Source organism: Zalophus californianus, chromosome 1 (genome assembly GCF_009762305.2).
Source record: "Zalophus californianus isolate mZalCal1 chromosome 1, mZalCal1.pri.v2, whole genome shotgun sequence".
NCBI lineage: Eukaryota > Metazoa > Chordata > Mammalia > Carnivora > Otariidae > Zalophus > Zalophus californianus.
In genome coordinates this window covers 93,340,559-93,356,688 of record NC_045595.1, presented here as the reverse complement: position 1 = coordinate 93,356,688, position 16,130 = coordinate 93,340,559, and positions in this window count along the sequence as shown.

Below are 16,130 nucleotides of genomic sequence, written 5' to 3'. Positions count from 1 at the left end.
AGAAAGCTCTTAAGTCCCAGTGCAGGCTATTTCTCCTTTTGTGGCACAGAAAAGAGTGGACAGACACAATGAATAAATAATCCCATTGTACTTACAAATGTGTAACAATCGTTCAAAATGAGGTGAGGAACAAAGATAGGAGATTGCAAAGCAGCCCTGGTCTTAACAGCTTGCAATTCCAGGGCCTAAACTGCTTTTGCAAACACAAACACACACACAGCAACCATGAGAAAATAAAAATTAAAAATGGCATCCGATTCAGAATGCCAAGAGGCTCAGCCTAAATGGTCTTCTGTATAATTCACTTTGGACACCTTCAGCTTCAGTGGCTAAGGGCAGCCAGTCTGGGCCAAGGTTAACACCTTAAACTATTCAAAATAACTGACTTTGAAATAATCATCAGGCTCAACAGTTGTTGCTAAAAACACCTCTTCATCATTTTTACTTCACTGCAGGCTTTCCTTTCACTTAAAAGAAGGCTTGTTGTTTGAAGTTCTAGCATTTGTGCAAGGCCTCCATTTTTCATCTCTGGTGCCTACATCCACCCACCCTCCACCTTGAACTGCAGAATCCAGGACAAGAGCAGGTGTGAGGTCCCAGCAGAGAAGGTCTAACCCTGGGCGGAACAGCCAGTACTGGAGACACAGATGACGGAAGCTCAAGCCAGAGATTCAAGGGTTCACAGAAAACATAGGGAATCCCAAGAACTCAGAACTTCAAATGGCCTTAAAGAATTAACAACTGCAAACTTTTTTTAAGATTTTATTTATTTATTTGTCAGAGAGAGTGCACATAAACAGGAGGAGAGGCAGACAGAGGGAGAGGGAGAAGCAGGCTCCCCACTGAGCAGGGAGTCCAATGTGGGGCTCAATCCCAGGACCCCAGGATCATGACCTGAGCCAAAGGCAGATGTTTAGCTGACTGAGCCACCCAGGAGCCCCCAAACTGCAAACTCTTAATTGTATTTTTAAAGAAAGTGGGTGGGGTGATGCAGCTTGGCATAAACAAACAAAAAAAAAGAACTCTACATTAAGATAGATTTTTGTACCAAAAAATGAGTGTTTTATTCTCTTTTCACAAGACAAAAAAAAGTGTTTTCTTACTTTGTAGGCAAAATATAAGTAGAATTTGAAAATTAGAAGTGTTAGGTAGGGAAGCAGGATTGCCTGGTGTTCATCTCCATGATGGAAGGGGATGTGGGCTGGCCTCATTCCCGCCCCGCAGAGCTTAGTGCTCTTCTTAAACCATATCTGGGTACCAAATTTGATACTCCCATTCATGTAGAAGAATATCTGTCCTAAGAAAATGTAACACTATGTCTAAGCACTTTTCTTCAACAAAGAAAGTTCAAAGAATTGTATTTAGTACTGCATACAATATATTTTTCTTTCTTCCATTGATTTACTGATTTTTAGATCAATAAATATTTACTAAGTAACTTCTCAAGTCCAGCCACTGTGTTGGGCATAATATAAAATTATATGTAATTTTAGGTGTCCCATATAATTTTGAAGAAGACATGGCCTTTGCCCCCTCAGAATTTATAATTTCAGACTGCATTAGAAGAAAGAAAGGATGTTGCATGTGGCAATGTGAAAATCCTTAGCCAGCTAGTCAGAATTAATGGCCTCTCAAAATTAGATACACAAATGGCTATTTGTCCCAGTGAAAGGTTATCACTGAGCCCAGGGTTTTTCCTTGGTCTACTTTTGGCTTCTTCTTTCCCCAGCTTAAGTTTTCATCCCCAGCTGCTGCCAGAGTCCTAACCACCTCAGGGAAACCAGAAAACCTGAACTTCATTAAGTCAGCAAAGAAGATTAAGAATACAGCCCATAGTTGTGGTTCCCAAACTGTGTGCTGGAGTACCCCAGGATGCTACAATAAACACACATGGATGGTTTAAATTTTCAAGGGAAACACGGGGATATGTGTTAGGCCCTGTGCAAACTACTACTACAAATGTGTGTATATATACAGAGAGAGAGGTTTTTTTTATTTCCTATACCCTTACAGTTCTAAGTATTAACATTTTTCTTCTGAATTACATTATCATTGCATTTATCATCACACAATTATTTGAAGCAATATAAATCATATTTTGATATATGATTATTAAACATATTGCATTTCACTGAATCGACTACATCACTGATTTTAGAACACATTTTTTTTTATATATCTCTAGGGGGAAAAAGTCCTGCCAGTTAAACCATGATATAATGCTTTCTTATCATTTTGGCTTTTTTTTTTTTAGATTTATTGGAAGAGCTCTTTTAACTTTAGACATAGATTTTAATTATATATTATTCTTATGCATTCATAAAAAAGGTAATATAAATGAAATAAATTGGCTACAGTACTCCTGCAACATCTTCACAGTCTGAGTCTAGGTCTTCTGAATCAATTTTCAACTAAGACTTTAATTATCACAGTTTCCTGTCCGTTATCATCCTCTGTGCTATCAAGAACATTGGAGAAGAAACATTTCTCATAAGAGAGCTCCACTATTGTCTCTGGGATTTTCTTCCAAGCCACGGGCACCATTCCATAAGTCTTTATTCTGGAGCTTTCTTACTTGGAATTGTCAGGCTATTTATGGCATATGAACAGCATAGAACAACTTCATGACTGAGATCTACCTGAAAAAATTATAAGATGCCATTGACTATGAGACACATCTTGATTTTAGACACAGTCAGTGTTATCATAGACATAATAATTATGTCTGTAATGCTACCCTAGGTAAAAACGAAGGTGTAGGGCAGGAACAAGGGGCACACATCCGTTTTGATGAAAGTGAAGAGTCATTAACCAACGGAGTAGTAAAAGGATTTTTAACCCAGTCATTAAAGCCTGTCACTTTTTCAACCAAAAACCTTTTGTTTGTTGCCACCAGAGATTTACTCATCATGAAACAAAGCACCATGATCAGGAGAGAGGTATGCCTATGTTCTCTAAAGTAAGAGGAAATGAGAAAGGAAAATCTGCCGATCTCAGTTATGTTACGAGGCAGATAAACATTAGGAAAGAAGATACATGGAGTCTGGGCACCTAAACTCTCCATGTGTCCTCCTGCTGCATAGAAAGTCACCAGCTATCCCCAGGAGTACACATTCACCGGTCTGAAAACTACAACACCAGGGTGACTTGATGTCTAAAGTGCAAGGCAGCGAAATCTCTTCGAGGTCTGGCCTGGAATGGGTAGACTGCCTCATTGCTCCTACATGCCTAGAACTTCCTAGGACCCCCTCATGGAAGGCACGATGTCTTAGGAGAGGCCTCAATGCCCAGAAACACCACGATCTACAAAGTTGAAATAATGCCAGGCTCTCCCTCCATCCCATGGACCAAGAACCAAAACTGAGACAAAAGAACCCCTCCTGGTACTTTAGCAAGACAAATATTGATATTTTCCCCCCACATAGAACTCTCCTGCTTCTGTCACAGTTTTTGTTCTGAAGACCCATCACATAAACATCTAGCTAGGGAGAGTGCCTAGATGCTTATGAAAATGCATGATGTTTTAAAAATGTTCTTCTGTGCTTTAATCCCCCTTTAAAATTAATGTTCCTAATTCCTGGGGCTGCTGAGATAGGATCTCAGCCATCTGCCCTTGCTGGTTCCTATGGCATCCTCTGATTAAACAAAGGGGGCCAGCTGAAGGTGCAGGGGTTTTATTTTACGGGAGCCCACATATTCTCCACAGGCCTCATTGAGGAATATAAGATATTTTTCAAATTGAGATTTTTTTTTAACTAAATGAACAAATTGTCTTCTTCATCTCCTCTTGGTTAGAGAACTGGAAAAGAGACTCCCAAGACTTCTGGTATTTTCCATACTCACAATTTCAGACAGGCAGCTCCCTGTCTCTGTAAAAATGGTGTTTCCATGTTTGCACAATCCTTTGTCCACTCCCTTGTCATCTCTCTGATACTATATTCTATAGGTACAGTGATGTCCCTGAGCTTTCCACTTCTCTGAGAATTCACATAATAGTACTGTAAAACATGATATAAAATAAATAAAACCATCCTACAGAATTTAGAAAGTGAATACTCTATTCCAGGGATACATGTGATCTAACTACTTAACAGATTCAAGTTTTTACAAGCCTCAAAATTATATTTACCAAAAGAAATGTAACTTCATTTTCTGTAACTCCATTCGATTTGATCTCCCATTTCCATCTGACAGCAGCAAACGATTTAGTCACATGCAAGTAAATTTAAATTAGTGATCACTCATTTTAAGCTTAACTCAAATTTTGTGGGTCCATTGTCTTCCACCCCACCCTATCCCCCATTTTGTATCCCCTTTTTACTGAGGGTAGCTGCAAAGTTCCTGAGATAACCCCAGAGTTCAGAGTGTGGGAGTGAGCATGGAGGGGGCCTCTAGGACATAGCCACTTTCATCCATCTGTCAGCATCCACTGGCATGAGCTCTTCACCTTTTATCAGCCATTAATATGCTTCTCCTGGGCACATGGGGACTTTCTGATGCTCTCCCAGTAGCAATCTATTCCCAAGCCATTGTGGCCTGGGGAATATTAGCAAGGCTGCCACTTCTAAAGTTCCAGATGATAGATAGGTTACAAGTCATTACTATTCTTGGAAACCCAAATTTATAGGTGTTTCTAGGTACCCCTCCTATATCCACCCCAAGGCAGTGCACAGGGGAGGAACCTCACCCCCACTTCTAACTTCTTCCTTCTTTCCCAACTCCATCTCCTTCCCTCTGGACCTATCACTTAGGGTACCAGTTCTCAATGGGAGTGGTACTGCCCCCACATGGTAATTTTGAAAATTTGTGAGGGCATTTCCCCAAGAACATTTTATCTTGAAAGCTTTCAAATCTGTGGAAGAATTGCAGGAATAGAACAATAATTATCTTGATGCTCAAGAAATGTGACATTAATACTATTATCTATTACACAATTTGTTATTTAAATGTCCTCAATTATCCCAATAATGTTCTTTGTAGCTGGTTTTGAGTTCCATCCAGGATTTAATTAAAGATCATAACTGAATTGAGTTATCAAGTCTCTTTAATCTCCTTTAATCTAAAATAGTTCTGGCACTTCGTGGGCAGGAGCCATGAATAAAGTCATCTCACAATGCGTGGGATGGTCCTGCCAATAGGATATTGTTCTACATCCCACATGACTTTTTGAAGATTTCCCCCAGACATTCATATCAGCTTAAAAAATCATTTACATGGGGGCGCCTGGGTGGCTCAGTTGGTTAAGCGACTGCCTTCGGCTCAGGTCATGATCCTGGAGTCCCGGGATCGAGTCCCGCATGGGGCTTCCTGCTCAGCAGGGAGTCTGCTTCTCCCTCTGACCCTCTTCCCTCTCATGCTTTCTATCTCTCATTCTCTCTGTCTCTGAAATAAATAAATAAAATCTTTAAAAAAAAAATCATTTACATGGTGGGAGTAAACTTTTGGAGGTGATGGATATGTTTATGGCACAGATTAGGGCGAGGGTTTTAGGAGTTTATACTTATCTCCAAACTCATCAAATTTTAAACATTAAATACATACAGTTTTTTGTATGTCAATCATACCTCAATAAAGTAGGGTTTTTTTAAAGCAAATAATAATAATAAACAAAATGTAAATGAAAAAGTAAAAAATAATTTATAATTATCTGTACTTAGAGATTAATTCCATTTTACATATAAACACAAAGTAATTTTTATACACTGAATTTTCAGGAACAGCAACAATATAAATTAAGAGAAGGCTATACCCTATTTTGTTAGAAATTTTTTCAAAGAGTTTATTTCCCAAAGGTATGTCATTAATGGCAGTGTCATTCATAATAATTAAGTCACCACATGATACCTCCCTAATCAGTCTGTGTTCAAGTCTGTCACTTTCACAGCAGTTCTGTTTTCAAGTTCAAGCGTCAAACTATGTTAATACATCCTCTAGTGTAGTGGTGTCCAAGCACTTAAATGTTGAAATATATGTTTAATTTTATGTTGCTTTTACTTTATTTCTCTTTTGTGTTCAGTTAGGGCATTGTATTGGTTTTTGCTTTTTTTTATTCTAGGTAGGCAGTAATTACCTATCATTTTATTTCAGGATAATAAGGGGGATCTTACAAAGTACCACTTATAGAAAGAGATTTCAAATGAATTGTTTAAAACGTATAAGTTAATCAAGGAAATGTGTACAAAGTAATTAGGGAATTATTAATTATATTTAAATGTAATGCTCATATTAAAGTTATGTTTTCTAAAACAGTCTTTTTTTAGCTTTTATTTATTTATTTGTTTGTTTATTTATTTATTTGTTTATTTTTTGTAGTGCTCAATGATTCATTAGTTTAGAAGATTGCATACAGAAGTGTTTGTGGATAAAATGCTCCCCTGTCTGGTCTGCACTCCTTCACCTATTCCATCAGCAGCATCCCTGTCCGGCTCCTCTCCATGGAAAGCTTCACCTCCCTAGTGGAGAAGATGGAGCTAACCCAGAGTGAATCAGCTCAATGCCCACCTCTAGCACCTATGAATCGGGCCAGATGGCAAGACATGAGGAGCTCTTCCTCCTACACAAAGCCAATCCCCTCCTCAAACCTGGGTCTAACGCCCTCCCCTCCAGGACCCTTCCCTTTCTGCATCTCTAGCTTCACTAAAGGTCCCACTCCTTCTGTGGCCTCTCCCTAGTTCCTCTCAAGCCCTGCTTGCCCCTTAGGCTACCCTCAAGTCCTCCCCTTTTGTTCAGTCCGTCAGACTATTTCATTTGTTTTCACTTCTTTGCTCCCCACTTATGCTGAAACCTGCTTTCTGCCCTGTCATGTCACAGAACTGCTCTCACGAAGCACACCAATGGCCTTGACTGCCAGATCCCACAGTTTCTTTCGAGGCCTGAGTGATGACAGAGTGGAGCTTTCTGCCAAGTTTCATCCATGTTTCATGTTTTCCTGCAGTGCTCCCTCACATTTCCTTACCTGGCCACTTCTTCCTCCCCCTCCAGCTTTCCTAGAAGCTTTCCCTGAACCCTCAGGTGCATCCGTGTGCCCTTCCTCTGGCACTCACCTCCATCTTAACATTCATCATATGTTAAAAGTATTTCCTGGAGGGCAGGGACCAGCTCTCATTTACCTCACCAGGGTCTGGCACTAGGTAGGCCAGGTATTTGCTGGGCTGAGCTGACTGTCTGAAGGCAACACACCCAACAATGTCCTGGCTTGCTCTGGACACCTTGCGGTGTTACAACCACAAGTTTCTGTCAAGTTGGGCTCCGGCACACGTGAAGAGTCATTACAGGCTTTGGGACCCCTCAACGTGATCCACTGAACTAAGAGATTCCGACAGAAACAAGTCTGTTTCACCATCTGTGCTCAGGTGACATTTCGAATGGCTTTGAGTCCCCACTCCACATATACACTCGCCAAGGGTATATGTGTGATGAGGCAAGGAAGGTTGAGGCAATCTCACTTACACCACATATAAAAAGAGCACAAAACACCTATCAATTCCCTCTACTTGTACCTGAACATTGCAGTTAAGAGTAAAAACCAAGTGTATTTTCTTCCACCACATATGCCTCCTCTACCATTAAGGGTCAAGGGGAATGGATAGAACCCATCCAGGGCAGAAGCTCTTCTCCTTTCTCTCCGAATGCTCTCAGCAACTTGCTTATTAGCTCCTTGCTCAGAAGAGACACTCAATAAATAAAATGAAATTTAAACCAAAATCATGAAGATTTACACCTCATTGTTTTGTTGTTGCTGTTGTTTTTCCCTCCAAAAGAGCTGGAATTTTCAGGGAATAAAATCATACATATCTTCTGATTAGTGATTAATGACAGACAATTCACAATTTCTTCCTGCATTAAAATTGTACTTTAAAATGCAAAATTAGTCAACTCTCTCACTTAGGGAGCAGAGGGGTTTTCTGGAATCCAACCAAGTCTGCCTCTCTCAGTACATTTCGCTCCTAGCAATGCTCTTAGGAATCAAATGTGGTTTATTTCATTTTAAGTCGCTTTTTTTTCAATTCAGGAAAATGAATGTTGGAGCCAGATAAGAAACTATAGTCTGCTTTCAAGAAGGTTACAAGAAAACTGCATCTTGCATTACTAATCCGTTATCTTCATGTTAACAAAAAGATTACTGACACATTTTTGAATGAAAGAAAATAAAATAACAAATGCATCTTAGGAAATGTGTAACTTTCATGCAACACACAAATCAGTTGTTAAATATTTTTTAAATGAAGGAAAATGCATAATAAATTTTTCCTTTGGAAGTAAAGAAACCAACTTTTGGGAATAAGAGAAAAAAAAGTAAACTAGGATTGGGAATCATCCTTTCATAGAAAGGAGGATATGAATTAAATGACTATACCTATAACTTCTTAATCAATAGCATGTTTCCTAGGAATGATTTTATTAGCCCGCATTAAGTGTTTTGTGAGGGGAAACGTTTCAGAGGCTGTCTCTGTGCTTCTTTCCTACAAAGTCAGACTCCATCTCCCAGAGTTCCCTAAAGAAGGTTCTGGAAGACAAACGCCAGCCAGATACATTTTCCAAGAACCTCAAGAACAGCACCAGAGATAGAGAGGTGACTCAAACCAATTAGCAATGCTGACCAAACTGGTCCCACAGCACTGGGTCCAGTTAGGACCTCCATCCTTGGCAGCAGACAGATCTGCCCTCACTCTCACTCACAAACTGGACGCCTTCAGCAAGTTTCCTAATCTCTCTGTGCTTCAGGCTCCTTACTATTTATAAATTGGAAATAACAATATACCTACCAACAGAGAATTAAATGAGTTAATAGTTGTTCTTAGAACAGTGCCCAGTAAGCACTATACAGGTATTTGATAGATTAAATAATTAAATAAAGAAAACACAATTGCACGCAATAAAAGATAGTCACTATTTTCGAGCAAGGAAAAGAGAGCCTGAGAGCTGCAGATGACAGGGTGGAGGAAGGTTGAAGGGAATAGGATTCGTCCCTCCCTCAAAAGATGACATATGCCACCAACAGGATTCAGAAGATCTGGAGGGGCACCTGGTTTAGGGGTTTGTTTTTCTTTAGAGATGGTCAAAGATGCTTAAGTCCACTTTAAATGTTAGTTTTTCAGTGATGGCATGATAATCTAATAAGAAGAAACACTTACTTATACCAAAGTTGTTCTGAGTACTTTTTATATCATCTCACTTGATCTTACAACAGCTCTACAAGGTAGATATTATTATTCCCATTTTACAGATGAGGAAACTGGGGCACAGAGCATTTAAGTAACTTTTCCAAGGTTGGTAAGCAAGTTATAAGATCTCATTACCAAATCTATGCATGATAATTTGTCATTTATTTAAGTTTTCACTGCATTATCTCATTTAATAACTATGAGATAAATGTTCTTTATAGATGAAACTCAAAATAACTGTAAAATATGTATTAGTATGTGTCTCAAAAAAATACGGTATGTTCTTCTACAACTCAGGTCTCTGTAATGCAAGTTAGTTCATACAAGACTGGAAAATAGAGAAACAATTTAACATAGAAGTCATGTTAGTTCATGCACAATTTTTGCCAACATTTTCATGTTTCTCAGCAAATATAGCAAGCTAGGAAGAAATATGGTATCTTACATGATGCCCATCATTCATCTGAAGTTCTTTCCAGCTCAGACTACCTCCTCTGTCTCAGGTGTGCTATTGCACACTTCTTTCCAGCTTTATTTTCCCTTGTTTCTGCAACCCATCATCCTCAACACGTCCTTATCTGTATTTCCATTGAGCAATTTTTTAGGGTAAGGCCCAGATTTGCTGCAGTATGTTTCATCTATCAGGGATTTAGCATGTCTTTTTTACTGTGCTAATATTTTCACAAGATTGCAGTTGGTTTTCAGTGTTATGGTGACAAAGTTGTGAGTGGTCTGTTTTTCGCCCCATTTTCCTACAATCCCTGTTATTTCTAGTGTATGATTTTGTAGAATGTGGGGTTTTTCAAGAATGCTCACATTATTACAGAAATGCCTGTAAAAAATAAAATGTTTGACCTAGCTCACCACTGTCTTTTTTATGTATGTCATATTCTAACCAACAACAGCAGTGGTAGATTTTGTAGTTGAGGGTTTTTTTTAAGATTTATTTACTTATTTGAGAGAGAGAGAGCATAGGTGCATTCACAAGCAGTGGGGAGGGGCAGAGGGAGAGGAAGAATCTCAAACAGACTCCTCCTTGAGCACAGAGCCCAACAGGAGGGCTCAATCCCCCTGAGATCATGACCTGAGCCAAAATCCGGAGTCAGGTGCTTATCTGACTAAGCCACCCAGGCGCCCCTGTGGTTAAGTTTTTAATGGTCTGAGATGACCAACAAACCAATATTGTTAGATTTTTTAATTAGGCCAGAAGATGGAACAAAATAAAATCCTGGGGAAGAATTATTTCAAATGCCTCTCCCTTGTCAGATCTAATTCTGTTTTTGTGGAGTCTCAGCTATCCACTCCCCTCCAAGAAGGGGGTAACAACATGATGTGTTACCAGTCCACACATTGATTGGGCCATAATCACCATGGGTAAGGCCACTGAATCTTAAAAGGCTGCACTCACTTTCCTGCATCCTCATCCTCTTAATGCAAAAGAAATAGAAATCCTGCCAGGACCACAGAGGAGCCCTATTGCTTCTTTGTCTCTTCCTTCTCACACACACAGCTGGAAGAGGAAGTTAAGTTCCAGCCTGTTCTACAGATCTGACTATATTCAGCCCTCAATACATCTTCTATTTCATTTCTCCACATGGCCAACCAGAGGGCAGTAAGAATTCCAAAATTTTGATTCTTGGAAGATATGGGAAAACCCACTTAGGTCTCAGGTCCATGCAATATGCTTTAACCCAGACTTTTCCAGAGAACCTGAATGGAAATATCAGCTGTTTATGCTGTCCTGAGGAATTGGGAGGTAGGGCGGTATGTAATATTACTCAAAGGTCTCCAGAGGAATGGAACCAGCAGGATGGAGACCTGGAGAGAGAAAGAGGGGAGAGAGAGAGAGTGAGTGAGAGGAAGGTAGATAAAGACAGAGGTTACGAGGAATTGGCTCATGATTATGGAAGCTGAGAAGTCCCACAATATGCTGTTTACAAGCTAGAGAACCAGGAAAGCTGGTGAGGTAATTCAATTTGAGTCCAAAGGCCTGAGAACCAGGGGAGCCAATGGGTTTAAAACCCAGTGGGCTTAAATCCAAGGAATGAAGAAGATAAGAAAAGATGTCCCAACTCAACAGTGAGGCAGGAAGCTAAAAAGGGTAAATTTCTCCCTCCTCCATGTTTTTGTTCTGAGTCCTCAATGGGTTGGATGATACCCATCCACAGTGGGGAAAGCAACGTACTTTACTGAATCCCCTGAATCAAATGTTAATCTCATCCAGAAACACCCTCACATCCATACCCAGAAATAATGTTTCAGCTGGCACCCCTTGCCCAGCCAAACTGACACGCAAAATTAACCATCACAAGGAGTGGCTGGCAGGGCAGGACTTAGGCACGTTTGGGTCTCTAGTCATAATATCAATATATACCACAAAATCGGACCCATAACAACAAACACAAAACTGGGGCCTCAACAGGTTACCATTATAGAATGATATGTATATATTACTGGTCTTCCAGCTAGGTTACCAAAACACAGTAGCATGTCTTTAAAGTCATAGCCTCACCACCAGCTCCCCAGAAGCAGCAGTGCTTGTGTCCCTTACTACCTGCGTGAAGGCCAAAGCTTCACCACCCAACATACTTTTTCAACCCTGGAGAAAATGCTTAGGAAATGAGCAACTAATCATCCTAATAGTTCAGATGATGTTATCATATTCATTATTTCTTACAGAGACATTCCCAAGGAATCCACTGAGTGTTCACCATTTGAACCTACATATTGGAGAAAAGTTAAGAGGTCTTTTAATTCTAATTAAACAATCAGTAAACTCTGAGTAGAAAACAACAGTGGAAAAAACTGTATTACGTGTGAGGAAAACACTTAATGAAAGGAGCCCTCTAGAGAAAAAAATAACAATAAAGGGCAAGGACTGTGGAAACTGAGATGTTCCATATAATAAATCACCATATTTATTTGCCTGGCTAGTCTCTTCCTCTGGAGACACCCCTTCCCTGGCCTATGTGGACCTGAGAGGCTGTCAGTCACGGGGAACGCTCTCTTCCTCCCCCGTCTGCACAGGCATGGGCTTGAAATATAGTCTGGTCGGTCAGAATTCCCACCCACCTCCCAACCCACAACTGTGATTTTCTCAGGGACAGGCATGTGACACAACTCAGACCAATTAGTTTCTTTACGAGGACTTTTCTGGTAGAGCCACTAAGAAAGAATGTTTCTTGCCTTGAGGGTCATAGTGCTGGAAGGAAGGAAGATTAGAACATCCACCACCTTATCTGAGAGGAGTAAAGGGAGCCAAAAATTAAAACTTGTATCTGTATGAATACAAATCCCATGTTCTTTCCAGTTCAGGAAGCCAAAATACTTCCACTACCATTTCTTGGAGGATACAATAAGCATGACAATGGATATAGCAGGAAAGCCTCAATACAGTTAAACCATCATTTACCAGGCTTGCCAGTTGTTGTGAAGAAAGACACATGCATCAGGATCTCTACCCTCATGGAGAATGCAATACTGTAGAGGGAAATAGACCATTACACAAACTACTGCACTTCAAGTATGAATGAGTGCGAAGTCATGTGGGATCCTGAAGAGGGAAAGACAGATTCCAACTGGGGATGGCAAAGGAATACTTTAGGGAGAAGGAATTTAACCTGAACTTAAGAATGAGTGGGATTCCAATAGGCTGATAGAATACAATAGGGAGGCTTTCTCCTTTGACTAAAGCATCATATGAAGTTGGCTAAATGTACCCTTGTACTGTCTGGATGGAACAAGGTGCTGAAGGGGATGAGACAATGTATTGATCAGAATGGGCTAGTTTATGCTGCAATAACACACAACCCCAAAATCTCAGTATCTTGAAACAATAACACATATCTTGTTCGACTACATGTTCACCATGGTTGGCTAGAGATTCTTCTTCATGTCTCTTTCATTCTATGATGCAGGCTGATGAAGTAGCCTCTATCAGAAATGTTGCTGGCCATCATAGGAGAGGGCAAGAGATCTTTGGAGAGTTTCATGCCATCAATTAAATGCTCCAGCTTGGAAGTAGCTCCTATCACTTTTGCTCACAACTCATTGTCCAGTACTAATCTAAGGCTCCATCCAATCACAAGGGGCTCAATAAATGCAATCCTAACAGGTGCCCAGAATGTAGAGAGCCAGAGATATTTGGTGAACAACAGCAATGACTGCCACACTTGGTTTAGATGCTTGTCCATGACAGGGTTCACACAAGGCAAGGACATGAGGAGAAGATAGCCACATGGAGAACAAAACAGAGAGTCTGGAACAGCAAACATGAAAACATTGATTAAGCAGCTATTACGTTTAAGCATTATACTAAGCACTAAGGATTCAAAGGTGAATAATATAGTGTCTCTGTCTTCAAGGAGCTCACAATCTTATGGTACTGATTGATACATATTATGGACTGAATTATGTCCCCCCAAAATTCATATATTGAAGCACTAACCCCAAATGTGACTATATCTGGAGATAGGGCCTTTAAAGTAATAATTAAGGTTAAATTAGGTAACAAGGGTGGGGCCCTAATCCAATAAACATGGTGTCCTTATAAGAAGAGGAGACACCAGAACTCTCTCGCTTTCGGTGCACACAGAGGAAACACCATGTAAGGACATAGTGAGAAGGCAGCCATCTGCAAACCAAAGAGAAACATTTTGCCAGAAACCAATCCTGGTGCTTCACCAGCCTCCAAAACTGTGAGAAAATTAATCTTTGTTGTTTAAGCTACTCAGTCTGTGATATTCTATTATGGGAGCCAAACAGACCAACCAATAACATGATGTGGTAAGTACAATGATCCATATACACATGTGGGCATGTAGGGGAAAAGGCCCCTTCAGTGATGACACAATAACCACAAGTCACCCTGATCCTATAACCTCACACAGAGCCCAGGAACAGAGCCCTGCCTGTACTTGGAGGCAAAGATTCAGGAACATCAGGTAGCTTCAACAACCAGTCGTGGTTTAGCAGGTCCTCGTGTGACTCAAGGCAAGCACTATGCGGAAAGATTCTTAAAAAGATGTCCAAAGTTTACCTCCTTAAGGATAAGCATGAAAGAGAATGTGCCAAGGCTGATAATATTACCTACTGCCATATTATCCTCTTTGGTCATCAGCCTCTTCACACTGCAGCCCTATAAAAGCAATAATTTTCTGAGAGACTCAAGAATTCCACTTTATATTGGATAAAAGCAATATACAGAATAAGCACAATTCATGGAATGCAAGCATTTCTATTTTGTCTTTCTGTATCCCTTTAAAATTTAAGTACTTCTGCCCCTGTATAAAACCCATGCTGATTCCATGACTTTTCTAATGACTTGTAAAAAAAAAAAAGGCCTACAGGTACAGTTTCAAAAGGGCAGTTAGACTATCTAGTCCCATGTATAGTCAAAACTTCTAACTTCATTTGAAGTTACAGTTCATTCGAAGTTCTTTCTCTCCCTGGCACTGGCTTGCTACCTCGGAAGAGGGGGTAGTTGACTTCCATCTTTCTTGCTCACCTCTGTTATTTCCCAGCTGCTCTTTCTGACTTTTCAAGACTGGGGGCACAGGGAAAGAAGGGTGAGGGGAGCAGAAAGCTGTTACTTGCACTATCCTAAGTTCCATAGTTACTACTCATGGCATATCCTAGCCCGATTCTCCTGTGAAGCACTTTTACACATATTCAGAGTTTCCCATTGATTTCTCACCTGCAGTGTCCATCTCTAGTCCAGTTGGTCACTTTCCTGTGTCCACAAACCCTGGGCAGTCTACCTCCAGTTTCTGTCACTTGGGTCACATTGACCCTTCCAAAAGCCCCTGTTGGTTGGGATTCAGCTCCTTCATACACATACAGTCATCTAGCCCTTAGGAAACATTCATGCCCCTCTGCCCTGACATGGGGTGATCCCAACACAGACACTGCCTCAAATCATCCATCAGTAGTTAGACAGCCCATCTCTCACTCTTTTAAGACTTACCCAGTGGGAGCCAGACAGAAAGCCACTGTCATTGGGTCATAGAAAGTAGTCCATTGACATGCCTCTTTCTAGGCTTGAGGCAAAGTCAGGCATAAGTTACCCCTCCCATGGTGAGGACAGGGGCTTCTCCCAATGAAGATCTTATCAAAGAAATTCTCTTCAGAAATTCTCTCTAATCTCCAAAAACCCAATTGTTTTCATCCCTAATGTGAATGTATATTTAAGAGACAGAAAAATAGTTTTTAATATTTTCTCCAAAAATTTGCATCATAGTTCGGCCCCTTGTTATGGTATCTGTCACTCACAGTCTTTGAGTTTCAATTAAAACTTCCAATTTAATATTCAGTTACTCAGACTGTGGTGGGCAGAATTGCCTGCATCCCTGAAGAACCACACCAGGAAGCCAGGTGTTTCAAACAAGATGCCCCCATGAGACCTGAACCCAGGTTCACTACTGAATTAACATCACAGAAGGACTCCTCTTTCTTTGTGGGGCTTCATTCAAAGAACTAATTCTGTCTAGTCTCTTCACTCTCTTTGTTCTCACTAATCCTGATTTTGAAGTGTTCGGGTTCTAGAGTCAAGGGCTGATACCTGTGTCATTCAAATCAATGCAAAGCAGTAAGATTAGAACTCATAAGAAAAGATGACATCACCCAAAAAGACCCATGAATTTGGAAATTTATAAAAGAGATTTCTTAATAAGCCATGGAACAAAGAAGTCACCAAAGTACAGAACATTTATAATTGAATGATGGAAAACCTCCATATCAAAATTTGTGAGATATACCTAAAGAGGTACTTAGAGGAAAATTTGTAGTCTTGAATGCATATTTTAAAAAAAAAGAAAAATAGAAAAGCAACAAAGTAGGCATCCACCACAAGAAGACAGGAGAAGAAACAAGTAAAATCAAAGAGTAGGACAGAAATAAAAAATAATAAAATAGTAATAAATAAAAGAAGAAATTAATGAAACTCACAACAAAAGAAAGTAGGAGCTG